The sequence below is a fragment of the Varroa jacobsoni genome, unplaced genomic scaffold (genome assembly GCF_002532875.2).
Source record: "Varroa jacobsoni isolate VJ856 unplaced genomic scaffold, vjacob_1.0 contig01110, whole genome shotgun sequence".
NCBI classification, from domain to species: Eukaryota; Metazoa; Arthropoda; class Arachnida; order Mesostigmata; family Varroidae; genus Varroa; species Varroa jacobsoni.
In genome coordinates, this window is record NW_019214584.1 from 40,909 (window position 1) to 55,822 (window position 14,914).

Below are 14,914 nucleotides of genomic sequence, written 5' to 3' on the forward strand. Positions count from 1 at the left end.
AGATTCCTTGGTAAGGTAGCAGCGGGCTAGATATAGCATTTATCTCACATTGACTTCCTTAGCGCCGCTAGTTCTACCTTCCAAAATGCATAAGTGCCTAGACTTTCGTCACCCACTTTTGGTTCTTACATTTCATTTGTTTCATTTGTTGTTTTGACAAGAGCCGCTGATCTACAAGACAGGCAGCTTTGTAGCCTTTACGACGCTCTGTAGTCATCGTTACTCGGTCACACGTTAAAAGTAAACGGTTTCAATTACATTTTCTTTTTGAGAGACCACTCAATATCGATCGTAGTAACGTGCGCAGTTGTTTTGGAAGATCCGCAATCTGCTTCTCACCGTTACATCTCAATGCTAAACTGAAGTGTGACATAGTCCTCTCCAAATTGTCCACTTTGGCCACTCAGCTATGGTTGTGGTCTAATTAGGAAGTTGCTTCGTGTTCCATCCGAAGTCAATCAAAGCACAAAGCTATAGGTGTAGACATTTGCTTGTGACGATCGCTCTTTTCGATAGTTGGTGGGCAAATAATTTTTGCTTCAAGCCGTTCGATCCGAGCCACACAAGTAGTAAGTAGAACACTTAATAGTACTAGATATTATGTGAAATTCGAATGAGTTAACGAATTAGCTTGCTCAAAATGCTGTTTACACAGAGCGAAACCTTTTTTTCGAACAAACACAGTATAACTTACCCGTACAAACTTTGCCTGTATGTTGTAGCGTGAAATTGTGCTCGTGATTTAGCCTTCTGAATAGAGTCTACTTGAGTGTGTACGAAAGAAAAAAGGGGTTCGGTCCAAAGTGTCTACGATGCTTTGTGTATGTTCCAACATCTGCTTGCCTAGCTAGCCCTGCTAAAACAACGCAAGCAGCTCTGTTTTCGGCCTGTCTGGCTGTCAGACTTTTTCATTCCATGTTCAGGGTCTCTGTTCTGGAGTAATGAACGATGCTGCTGCCACCATTGGTGATCGCGCTCTCTTTGGTACTATCTTTACCGCTTTCCCACAGACCCCGAGGTCGTCCGCCGCCTAGAGGCTTATTTACTGGAACGTTTTGGATGGCGGAAAGCATAGGTAACTTGGCCGGTCAGTCGGTCGGTAATCTGTCTGTTGTTCGGTGGCTTCCCGACAGGCAAGGACAACTAGATGGATAAAAGGGACTGAAACCGAAAAGGTACACATCATGAAGAACCCCCATCAGAGCCGTTGTTATTGCTACTAGTGGTGCTGCCAGCCCAACCATGAACGGAAACCTTTCCGACACCAGTTTTCCCGTTCCTACGGACACTTTTTTGCCTTCCCGTGTACGTTTCACCCCGACTAAATGGGCTTTCCCTTCGATGCTGAACTAAACCCAACATGCTTTAGCCGTCGCTTATAGCCGAAATGCTGCCGGTCGCAATTTGGACTTCTCCACAGCTACTGTCGATGTTTCAAAGCCACTTACTTAACTAGCGGGAGGGGTGTAAGGGAAGAGGTGGAAACCACTACGGACTCCTGTAAACACAAAAAAAATCAAACGTTCAAACCTATTTGCTACGATCTCCATGATGCTCCTGACCAACTTCCGTCATGTGTTTGCTATTCTATACAATCCCGCCTATGGTGTCGCGAAGGTGAGACGGTGTGTCCTGCAAGTGTTAGGTTTCCTACATTTGGTGTGCTATGGGCAGATCCTCGTCGGGACTGTAAGTGCGTTAATCATTTTAGCAATACGGTCAAAGGGCGAATGGGAGAACACCCAGGGAGTGAGACGCTTTTCCACGTTTTGCCACTCGCGGTTGGGCTGGTGCCCTTTGGCGTCAAACGTTGCAGTGGCGGCGTGACCGGCTCGTCACAGCATTTGTGAATGCTTATCTCTCTATATGTGTATATACAGATGTAATTTTTGATTTCTTCTGTATGACTAGCTGATTACAATGCTCACTCTTACTGTTACATGGATTATAAGGACTGGTGTGTGAAACGAGATTTGTCTTAGTTCATTGTTGTCGGTATCCAATGAGCGGAAACCGAAAACGAAATAAATTGTTAAGCTATATTGAATGACAATAGCGGCTTATAAACTACAATAGCCTATTCGTCATTCGCAAACGGAGGAAGGCCTGATCCACGATTAGTACCGAAGCTGACAAATTAAGCTAAGCTGGCTTATCGTCGACACAAGTAAAAGTAATCGAGTGTAATCCTGAAGAGACGTCCGCCTATGCTATACTAATGTTATTCGGTTTTCAAATGCATTTTTCGTATTATGTACATTTCTATAAATTTTTCAAATAAACTAACTGGTCTTTGTAGTACTTACACGTAGCATCACGACCACCTGCGAATCATGTTGGAGTATACTATAAACTGTGCGTATACAGACCTTTACCACAACTGGGGAAAAAGCAAATTGAGTCATGTCATGTTATAAGTTCAATTGTGCTCTCCTTGAGACAGATTGATCGTCCATCCAAATCTACAACGTTCAAGTTTGCTGCGTCCGCAATACTCGTCGCAGTAACTTTTTAAAGGAAAAAATTGACTGTTCAAATCGCATTTTTGTAAGACTGATGACGACATTGGTTTGTGGGTGTGTCTTCAAGCATTATTCTGCTGGCAAAGTTAGGTCCACGATTATGCTGAAATTTGTACAAGCTACCATTGGCGTTTCACTATTCACCGTTTTAGCAAGCGAGGGTACATTACACACACATATAATTGATAAGATACCGCACAACGTCCACCACGACGGCGAGAATCACGACTGCTGCCGTGGCTGTTAATGAAGTACCGACATCACAAGGCTTCATGACAATTGTACTGGGAGCCTGAAGGCCGTAGGCAACAGCCGCAAGTCACGCAGGCGCTTTTGGAATTATGAAAATTTCATTTAAAAGCGCTTTCCTTCCCTACTACGGGCAGGGGAGTGACTGTTGTACAGGCGACTACCACCGCTAGGGGTAGCGACAGCATTTGGGTGTCCTGCCCACCCATGAACACCGTAGAACACAACCGTAGGCTCCTGCTGGCCCTTGTAATATTGGGTAGCCCGCACACAGTCCCGTTAACACATAACATGGAAGTCGTTTGTGCTCGAAAAAGAGTGGGTCTTAGGCCTGGCCGGGTTTCGTGGGGCCCTGGCCTCATCCAATGTGTTTACAAACAGAAAATACGAAACTACAACGAGGCAGTTACGATTGAACTCGACTCGAGCGTGGTGTGTTGTTGACTCATGTTATATTTATTTATTATTCAAATTTATGCTGCATTTTTCTTGCTGCTGTTCTTGGTGGTGTACAGCAAAGCTGTGTTTCTGAACGGGCAAGGTGGCGCAAAATGTCGATCCGCTGAAACCGAATAAAGCTAAGCAGGGATGACAGGCCTCTGCAGGGCTATGCTCAACGAGAACAACGAGCCGCTTTTGGCTCAACGACAAACACTGCTGCCAGCGGCAACATCGACTTAATCGTCAGAAACGAAAAATTTGGAAAAAAAGTCCTAACCTAGTTATGGGAACGGTCTTTGCTGTATCTTGCTTGCCCGAACACAATGGACGTCGCAGAGGATGGCTGCAGCGGTTGGCTGTTCTAACGAAAGGTATAAATTTACACTTCTTACAGGTCCTCGCAGGAGACGATGAATTGAAAAAAAAAGCGGTAAGGAAGCGCACATTTTTATATGGTACAACTTTTTACCCGCTGTTTCTAAGCTGCTTTTTGTTTACAATCGGTGTTCATACCGTCGTTCAAAGTTGCCTCAAGGATCTATGAGGACAAAAAACTCAATATGAGCAATATTAAGGTACCGAGCAAGAGAAAAGATATCCATCGCTGTTTCTATTTATCCGATTTCTACTAGGATATCGAAGTCAGTTGTCGCTCAATTTCAAACGTTGATTTCTGTGTCGTTTGGCTAGTGGGCAACCGCGTTTCCACTGAAACGTACTGAGTATAAGCTTTTATAATCGAAGTTAGTAACTAGTAGTAGCTTTCGTAGCCTGATTCAGAATAATCGCCGAAATCATTGGATCGTCTAAAGAATTGTTCCTATAAAACCAGCTGATTTCTTGCTATATACATGACAGGGCTATATATATCCAATTGTCCAACAGGGTATTGGCAAATTCGCTAGCGTGTTACAAATATCGACGGCAACAATATTATTAGGCCTACGACCGATCATATATAGTATTTTATAGTTGAATTTGTCTACAATTATTTAAGTGACTAGATGCTAAGTTGGCACCGTAATTACGGTCTTACTGTCGTCTCAGATACGTAGATATGTAAATGTGCTTATTAAAATTTCACACTCCGCTGTAATCTAATCACTTGTACGGGACATTTACGAAGAACCGTACGTTGAGGTATAATAATGTTTGTGAAATATAAAGCGTAGATATTTTGAACGACGATCGAGTCTGGCTTAGCTTTCACTTGTAAAAAGCTACGATGAAACGCTGGTTCTGACACTAGCTTTACACTTCCTTGGAGTTACTTTCGGCTGAACTAAAATGGGCACAACAAAAGGATAGGACGAGAAAGAGGCAAGTTCAAATTCGTGGATCAGGAGGATTAGAACGGATTTGGGCAACGACGTCGGCGGCGGAAGCGGCAACGGCACAGATCTCTCTCAAAACGGCGGCAACTATGTACTGTGATAAACTACCAAGAGACCGATCAGACCAGGTAGTCCGTATTATACAGACGGAGTGGTAGCGGAAAGTATTTCCAAATCTCGAATAGCTGCATTATTGTGTTCGTTTCCGTACCGTAGTTTAAGCTATCATATAGATCGTTCGATTGTATCTTATTCAAACTTCGTTGAATTGTCACTCTTGTGGAGCGAAAGCGTACAAAGGTAAAAGAAACGAGGTGACTAAGGCCACGCAACACCCCACTTCCAGGCCACGCAGAGTAGACGTAGAGGTACAGAAGATCTCGAAGGGAAGTGTATATTGCAGGGATTGATACGATGTAATAGGTTCAATGCGATCGCCCGTTGTCTCTCTAGCTAGTGTACTGGCCGGCCATACATAATGTTGCTGGTCGAAAGCCACAAAAGCGTGTTCGTTTGTTTGACTTCGTCGGCTGTTTGTTGTAACATTGAAGCTATGACGACAGCGGTAGCCATCTACAATGTGCGTCGGTCATGTCCTGGCAGTTTCAGGTGCAAGCCACCCAGCTTTCAGTATCGAGTGCCGCCATTGAGGTGTGGCACAGTACTCATCCAAGCAGAAACAATCCCATCCTACCGATGGAACATACACGATACGTGTATAAGGTATACGTTGACAATGAGTTGTGAACCAAGCTTTCACCCACAGACAAGAACAGAAATAGACAAAGAGGAACGTTGTACAGGAGAGCGTACGTTCGATAGAACAGGTACAACGGAATTACAGTTACAATTAAATCGACGGTAAAAGCGACGTCGTTGGCTCCGTCTCATTACAGAAACGTTAGCAGCTATATAGCTAGACAGACATCAACAACGGTGGCAACAACAAGTGGTTACCACCAACATGCAAGGACAAAGCACGGCAATAGAAACAGAGGGGAGAGGAAGAAGTCATCAACAATAGCACAACGGCACAACAAGTGACGCAACAGCATCTGCAGTGTCCAGGCGGTGAGTCGGAAAAGGAATGGGAGCAGCTTTGTGAACGCTACGACCAGCGTTTCAGGGGCTCAGGTCGTCTCTAGTGAAGCTCGATAGATGGTGCGAGACATTGAAGATTAAAGAGTTTTATCTCGCTCTAAGCGCGCTATACGAGCAAACTGCTAAGAGCTAAAGGAAATAACGGAAGGGGTTCTAACATTGGGTTGGTTTACAGGGGTAACGTACTCCTAAATAACGCCGACGACAAAGGCAGTGGGCACGACAGTGGCTACGATATGGACAACAATAAAGACAAGGATTTTTACAACTGTCTGTGCAAATGAAAGCAACGATTTCACTGTAGTAATGCTCACAATTAGCTCATAAGGATGAACAGAGTAACGGCTAGGGTGTTACTTTGAAAAGGCTTGCAAGCACCAAGAGGCAAGGTGATATTTGTCGATTGTTCGACTCGAAATTGGTTATTTATTTGAGTCTAACTCTATCTGCAGAAACTGCCTTTAACATCTCGGATCTGCCGTTGTAGGGTTGAGTTCGACTGCTATAGGAACCCAATGAAGTTAAATACCACAAGTTTTCGGATATAAGAGTTTACATATATATATATATATATATATATATATGAAAAATGGTTACAGTTTAGAGAACAATTTTCCAAAATATCAGATACTTTATGTCGAATTTTTCTTATCACCTAAAATTGCCTAGAGCGCGTTAGTGGGTCATTAAAATGAGCTTTCTTGCTTATGCTAAATTTAAATGTATTACTATTTTCAAACCGTTTGTCGCATGGATATTTTATGGACGACAGCGTTGCCCGGATCATGATGGCCTAAAGGATGACAGCAAGTCGTTGCTAATTCGTCGAGCCTTTTCAAGTGACAGCACACGCTGTTATTTGAAATAATTTTTGACACTACATTTTCGGGGTAGTTCGGAAACGCGCACGTTTTCGTCGTCGTCCTCCTTCGCTCCTTAAATCGCTTAAAATTCCTTTTGTGAATCGTCCATGCTAGCGATTTGTGGCCGGTAAAAACGATGAGAAAGCTACCTTTCGTTTTTTTATAGGTGTGCGTCTTTTTCTGTGCTTATCTCTACCTCACCCCTAGAAGGAATAAATAGCGCGTGATGGTTGCGAGTGGCCCGCTTTCAGATACTTCTTCCATTACCCTATGTAACTGTTTCCCTGGCATGCTTTCTTGATTGGTGAATACTGCTCTAAATCGCTGGTGGAAGAATATTTCACTAACTTCATTACGTGAGGGGCCACGCAGCACAATGGCTATTTGCTACTCCAATGGACCTGTTCACCTTTCCTTTTCTCCCGCGGTGCCCAAAGCCAAATTCATAGTCGATTTTCGAAAACGCACGCTACTGCGCAAACTGTGGAAGTTCATCAGATGAAAGAGCACTGAGCGGGAAAGAACCTTGGGGGTGATCAAGCGAAGAGGCGATTTCTGGCCCGTCACTCGTTGAAGCAGCACGAGAGTAAATGAGAACGAAAGAGTTCAGACAAGAGGCCTCACTAGCTGCAGCTTGAGAGCGGGGGTGCCGTATGCTGGCTAGCGGCTATACAAGAGATAGAAAGCATGGATACGGACATCGGTCATGGCCTAACTGGCCCCTTCAGCTTGTTCGGCCTATTCAAGTAATTGCTCCCAACTCGTTTGTTTCTGCCTCTTTTATTTCTGCTCTTCCACTTCTTGCTTGGCGCCATTACGAACGAAAGCTTCCTGCTCTATGATCTTTCTGAGCTTCTCCTTAGCAGCCGTTTTTATCCCTAGGCATTCCCAACCATGTGCCTACCACACCCTTCACCTATAAGATCACTTTGCATCCACAATGAGTGACTAAAAAAATCCGACCCAATTTTGCACTGAAAAAATTACTTAGGACGCTGACTTTTCCGTTCTTGTGTATTCGTGCGCCTCCAGAATGGTCGCTTTTCGAAAAGTCTTATCGAGGTTACGGGCTAGTTCCGATGTTCCTGACATTTTCCAGCGGCGATCGCTCATACGCAGCAAGCTCTACCAAGCGATATCGCATCTAAATTCGCAGTGGATAAGAGCTTGAAACGAAAAACTTTACTCCGGTTAAGCCAGACATGAGTTTTAAATAGCGTTTTAGTTTATAACGCTCGTGAGAGAAAAGAGTGCTAGAATCCCGTTAATTGTCTTCGTAGCGTTTGAGCGGTATAATTTGTACTCGATAATTTGGGAGCTTACTCAATCTGAGCGATCTGTTTCAAAAATCGTATTTGATTAGGCTTGTTTATTAATGGTAGCGGCGGAAACAACAGTAGCTATGGTGATCTTGCCTTCAACAGCACACAACAGGAACAGTTAAGCGTATTTTTTCTTTATTTTTAACGACTGCATAGATTATGCCTTTGACAGATTTATATATGTATACCGTGTGAGTTCGCCTATGTGTGTAGGCATTAGCAATTTCGTCACGCTAGACATGCTAGAAGACAGTCCTACATACACACGGTGACAGCTCTCTAAGAGACTGATCTGCTTCAAATAAATTAAGGGGAACAACTTCGTGTCAGGCACGAGCTGGCAGCTCTCCTGTTTTTCAATCTCCAGCTCTTGCTGGCCAGCTACACACTTCCAACGAAACCATCTATGGCAGAAGCAATAACAACAAACCTATAAACAAACAGCAGACACCATGAACAGCCGGTACCATTAACTGGCATGGGGCTCATGCGCACAACGTATTCGGGACAGATGCACATTAACCACCCAATCCCAAGTATAGCCAGCGAATAAACACAAAGGGACAAAATGAAACATTTTAAAATACATATATAATCTTACTATAATATATCAACTGATTTGAGGATCGTATGCGACATATATTCACAGATCTGCTGACTACATAACCATCAACAACACATAGGGCAAATCTTACGGGCATTATAGCCATAGACGTGTGTGTGTGTGTAGCAGATATTTGCAATTTTTACATGAGGGCCTAGAGGCGCGATGAACGACAGTGCATACACCTATAGCGACGAGCTACACCAGTGTACTAGAGCTCTTTACCGTAGCCGAGCTTCAGAATGCGACTGGCCAGGGGTAGGAATTTGTTGTAGTTTAGTAAATTGAGGCCGACAAAATGCAACAACGCAAAATAGAAAACGGGGTTAATTAAACGAGGATAAGGACTTAATTTTAATTTATCATTAAGTATATATATATTAAGGATTTGATTTAAGCTCCTTTTTTTTTTACGATGTATGGGAATATAACAGAGGTAGTTGCCGTTGAGAGCTACTGTGGAGATGCGAAGGTCGCAGAGATAATCAGTGCTAGGATGTAATGTGTCATAGATTTCAAGATAGGAATGGATAGGGTTAATAATTAGACAAAATGGCAGTGACGTAACCAATTGGAAGATCTGACTAGTAGATTGTCATCTCCTCTACGTTCGTGGTGATCATTACAACGGATCGCTTATGCAATTCGCTCTAGCTAAACGCTATAGCTACACTATGCTATAAGAAATCACACCATGTTTGTGAGAAATTACCAAGCAATACATTTGATTTGACGTTGGTCATCAGGGATATGATGCAGTTTCGGGTGTAGCAACGTTTTTGCTTCTAGATAATACGTTAGCTGACAATAATGGCAAATGCAGAGTTGGCTAAAAGATCCGGCAATATATGTCAATGTCATAGAATTTCAAAAAAGGCCCCGAATACATAAATAAAGGATTCCCCATTAAGGCGGTACATTAAACGTTCATTTTAACATTTATCATTGATGACAACCGTATATCGACACCGACGATAGCGTGTTTTATTCATTCTGCATATTGTTTACCGTTTCTGTAAATAGGACAATGGCTTTATATTACCATCACATATACACCACAATGGTCGATTTGCAATCGATTAAATAAATACGTATCCAACAGTACTACTGACCTGCCTGTGTTACCACGAACTTCCTTGTTGTCAAAGGCAGGCCCTCTTAGCTTCAGGCCTAGTAGTAGGCCGAATTCAGCTGCAAACAGGGTCCTTCGTCCTGGTGCATAGGCCTTAGTCTATCTGTGGATTGTAGATACGGCGGCGATGCAATTGTGGCGGGTAACAGTGCGTGGCACAATAGACATAAGGAGTACTAGACCCTTCCGCCTCCACGCCGGGGTCCTGGTTGGTGCTTGCGTGTCGCTGACCCGTCAGTTAGATCAACTTGACTATCAGCGAACCCTTAGTAACGGTAGACGGCACACACCCGAGCGGTAAAAGACAAGCTGGTAGCACTGGTACCTTTGGAGCACAAACGACGGCTGCAGCATTAGTAGCAGTGGGCAATCCATCTTACTCAATTGGGTAGGTTTTGACCTAGGCGGGTCTCGTGAACTCTGCTTGCTTTAGGGGCGGATAGCACCAACATGGTCCGGCTGGTCAACTACCCTTAGCAGTCTTGCCGCTGGCGCCACCCTCTCTGCGATTTCCATAGGATTTCCCTTTTATAGGCCCAGTAGTAGCGACAACAGTAGCGTATGATTATACCGCTGTTAAGTAAATTGCAACACAGCCCGTCTACGTTTAGGGCGCGTCCCCGGTTCGCTGGTCAGTGGCTACCCGAGACTCGGCCTAATACTCACACACCGTTTGCGCTTCTGGTATAGACGAACGAATATAGCGTTATAGTGGTAAAGCTTGTGTTGCTCGGATTATTATATAGAGCGAATATGTGTATTTGAAGTACAGTAGCCTAAGCCATTTGCACGCTTGCTCAGTTCGTAAGGATTTACATTGGATGTTTTGCTGACGTTGGTTAAAAGCACTATCCATATAAATCTGATTGTTGTTTTGACTTCTAAAAACTTCGATAAAACAATGGTGTGACATAACGATTTATTAGCCCGAGAGGTTTCAGACACTCCTACTTGCTGTAGAAAGAAGTGAAACGTGGCACTTACATCTAAACTGGCGTCTTATAAGATAAAATCGGATCTTCGCAGTCAAAACAGTGAGCCTGAGTCGTTTGTTTGTTTTGGCGTATATTATTTACCCTCGACAGACGACTCAAACACTACTAACATCATGTATTAAAGGTACCTTGTTCTCCTATAGGAGCAAGTCAATTATCGAGAGCAACAGACACTATGTTATGCTACGTTATGGGGCAGTTGAGCTGTAAACTAATTCCTACGTGTCTACTAATATACTGTATAAATGTACAAGTAGTTCGCTGTCTAACCAGTCTATTAGGTTTCTATTAACGATTTATGTCTCTCATACAATATAAAGTCCGCTTGCGGAACGCAACGCCGGCCTCAACGCAGACAATGTTCCAACTCGTGGGAGGTGGGTGGGGGTCTAGGAGATAGCCTTGATCAAAATAACTATGGATCTGATTGTGTCTTCGTCCTCCATCACTTCTTTCTTTTCCCATTCTATTTCTTGTTCGTCTTTGCGTTCAAATACCTAAACATCTTTACGTTCGTCGTACAGTGGCTTCTATTTCCTTCGCGCAGACTTACTCCTCTCTTCCCATCTATTCTTTTTCGTTCTTACATAAAGCGCAGTGAAGTCACTCCGAAATCTTTGCACTTCTTTCTGCTGGAATCGAATTTTAAAGAGGCGTCGCGCAATCTCGGTTTTGGCTGCTATTCGGGGAAACCGACAGGAGAGATGAAGCAGCCATCTTAGCCAGCAGACCATCATTCGTCATGCTGAGTGAGTTTGGGTGCCACTGCGGTAAACCGAGTCGTCGTCCTAGTCTCAACACTGAAAGAGCCAAAGGAAGAAAAATACAAACATAAAGAGGGAGAGAGAACGAAGAAAAGGAAGCACTGCCAAAAAAACGACTACGTGAGACACCGAGATGGCTCCCGGCATCTCTCACTGACCTGTGCCCCCCGGCGCTCGCTTCGGAGGATTGAAGAAGTGCCGCAGCCAAGCCTAGTCCATTCTCGTTCCAGTAACAGAGTAAGCCCAGAATGTCTATGTGCATGGACGAAGCCCCAGAGCGATGGATAACGAGTGGCGCGTTGGTTGTAAACGGCGGCAAGCCGAAGTATTACGGGAGTAGCAGACTAGGTTGGAAATGCTGGCCGAAATGGCGTTCGAAGACGGCCTGAAGACCGGCGAAACCCGAAGTTTGCCAGAAGACCGTGGACGAACGAAATAACGGAAGCAAGGGAACGAAAAACGAAAAAGAGACAGCAGCAGCTGCGCAGAAAGCGAAGAAAAAAGAAGGCGACATTAAACGACGACGCAAAGTACCAGCGCAGGCACAACAAATTCCGTTTTCGTTCCTAGGTCGCCACTGGCTCTTCTCCCGCCTGGTTCCCCCTTTCTGTTTTTGCCCCCAGCGCGCATTGCTCCCATGCAGCAGCTGACCGGCTGCTTGACTGCACCAGAAGCCAGCTAGTCCAACATCAACGAACGCGGTGACAAAAGCCCATTTATCTCAAGGTGGGAATATTTCCCTAGTGACCGTCCCCTCCTAGCAGTTCTTTCCTTGCTTTTCCTTGTGCTATTCCACTTTCTTTGCTTCGACCGCGGTCTCTACTTCGTCTTGGCCTTTCCCTCTCACTCGTTTACCTCTTGCTCTTCTTTTCTTTTCGATCTTCACTAGATGACTTTCCGTTTTCCTTATGGTTGCATCACTACCAGCCGCGCGGTACTTCCTTTCGAAGCCAGGGACCGGTAGGGCCAGCATAGAATCCATTCTCCAGCGACTGCTCGTCCCAAAGTTATCCTCTGACTGTCCAACAACCCCTGTTCGGCGAAGTTCTACTCTTTCAGTGTTTTCTATCCCATATGACTTCCCTGCTTTACTACCTCTGTGGGCGAAGTTTGGGGCTCCGCTGGTAAAGCTATATCCCATTCGTTGTTATCCTTTACCTCTTCGTATTCCACCCATATTGCCCTCTTACCGGTGAAAATGGAGTGGCGGCTCCAGTAGCTGCATTTTACAGTCTTTTTCCTTCCGTTATTTCCCACTTCTGAAATGCCCAATAGCATTCCCTAACCGATCGCCGTTGCTATCACCCGATTCCGAAATGCATCAGCTCCCGCTTTTTCTCATTCAGGGTCGGAGGAAAAGCAAGATAAAAACAAAGGCAAACGCCAACATCTACGAAAGCCCGGTTCAATTGTCGACCGCGGCCACCACCGTTACTAGATCTACTACAAAACGACACTTCGTGTTCTTTTCAACTTTTCCTCTGAGTACTCGATCTCCCCTGCTATTCCCCTGCAGTAGCTTACCTATACTTGCCGTTGTGTGCCAGTTGCCAATTGTCATTGCAGTTTGTCTCGAGGTGCTGGCCCCTGGTGGCAAGGGAAGACACGAAGAGGGCTCGGTTGGGACCTGCCTTGTCAAGGTGCAAGTCGCGTTAGGACAGAATGTCCTTTTATATCACTGCACTGATGAATAGGGCAAATATCAGGACGTTTGAAGGAAAGGGGTAATACGCCGCAGGAGGGCAGAAGGTAACCGAGGAACGGCTAGAGGTCCTGATGTGGGACCAATCTTTGTTGCGAAGATCGTTTAGCCCACCGCATTGGGTTTGGTCATCGTCGTCTTGTTGTTGACCAGCCCTGAATTGCCGAGAACGAAGCAATTTGTTCACGTCTATATGTGTTCGCTAGTTGCTAGCATAAAAGATATAATAAACTGAAACGATGCACGTTTTTTGTGCGACACAAAGGTGTCTATTAAAGCAGATGAATATAGAAGCACTTAAAGAAAAACGTGCATTTGACACAATTTAGCTATAAAAATTATAGATTATTGTGGTAAATAATTAAAAATGAATCTAGTTAGCATACGTTAAAGCACACCGAAGAAGCACACACAATAGTGATCACAAACGTAAATTCGTTTGAGGCCATTTTTCATTATATGCTAGTTCGGTTCTTGTTCGTTCGCCAAACTAAATTAAATAGTGTTTCGTATTTTCTTGCTCATTGATGAATTCACGTATAGGACCAATATGGCACAAGCTAGTGAAAGTCTACTGTAGTAATCTTATTGGCCATCTGTAATCAGATCATAGGTCGAAGCATAGCTAGTTCGGGAAATCTTTCCCACTTCCCTCAAATATCTTTTGCATGTAACTCTGAAATATTATCACATCAATAGCATGTTTTCATGTAATATATTTTGATCTGGTTTAAAGCTGTATGTGATCGGAAAGACAAATCCATACATCTGTAGATGATGAAACTATACTGTCGTCAAATAGAGATCAGTTCTTCAATTGGATCTGTTGTCGGGGTAATAAAAAAAGGGCAGAAAGCAACTCCGTTTGGAGATATCATATGAAAGATGGCCAGTGAAAGTAAATGGAAATGTAATGGAACATGAGAATAACTCCATACGAGAACTTGAAAGCGACTTCTATGGCTCGAGTTGTCTATAAAACAGCACAGTGGTGTCTGAGAAACCAAAACGAAAGTATAATATAGCATTAATATACCATTTCCAATTGAAAAGGAACACAATGCTAAGAGCTTTTTAAATTCAATGAAATTGATTCGAATTACTGGCAGCTGTATTATAGAGAAAAACCAAGGTTTTGCTGATGTTTTTCTTTAAGTCAACCTAGCCAGGATGTTTGATAGTTGTTAAATATAGCAGAAGATCATGGCAATTGAAGGATATAACTTATAGAAAGGTGCATATAAGATGCTCTCATCTTGCCTCAAAGCTTAATGAAGCAAACTGTTGAATGAGGACATGACGCATACGTGTTCAGAACAATCAGATAACCACTGATAATTGAAACGTAGACTTTAGGTCAATACGATCCAAGGAATACTTTCAACTAGGTTTTCTTTCTTGTTATAGTTATTCCTGCACACATTGGGTGTTTTAGGTCAAAGCCCCAACTCTTGTAGGCCAAAGGAGAGAAGCTGGCGCCCGAAAGGTAGCCACATCCAAGAGTTCTGAGGGCAAAGAAAGACCGAGGCAGAGCAGAGCAAAGGGTTTTGGGGCTGTGGGGGGTCGACAGACAAAAGAGGGTTTCTTGTAAGGACAGGGAAAACCAGCCGCTCTCGTAGTGATAGTGGCAGTAGTAGTGGCAGCAGTGAAGCCCGGACGATGATGAAAATATAAGGCAAACGTGCCTCCCATTTAGAAACGTTACTCTTTCTCATTTTTCTGTGCTTGCGACTACTTTCTCACGTCCTATATTGCTTCTTCGTTCATTTTTTCCTTCGTGCTCTTTTCTTGCTAGCGGTGCACTCTTATTGACGATTCTCCAACATGCACGTGCAAATTCTACGTAGTGTAGAGCGTGCTCCGCACTCACACACAGACAAGGCGA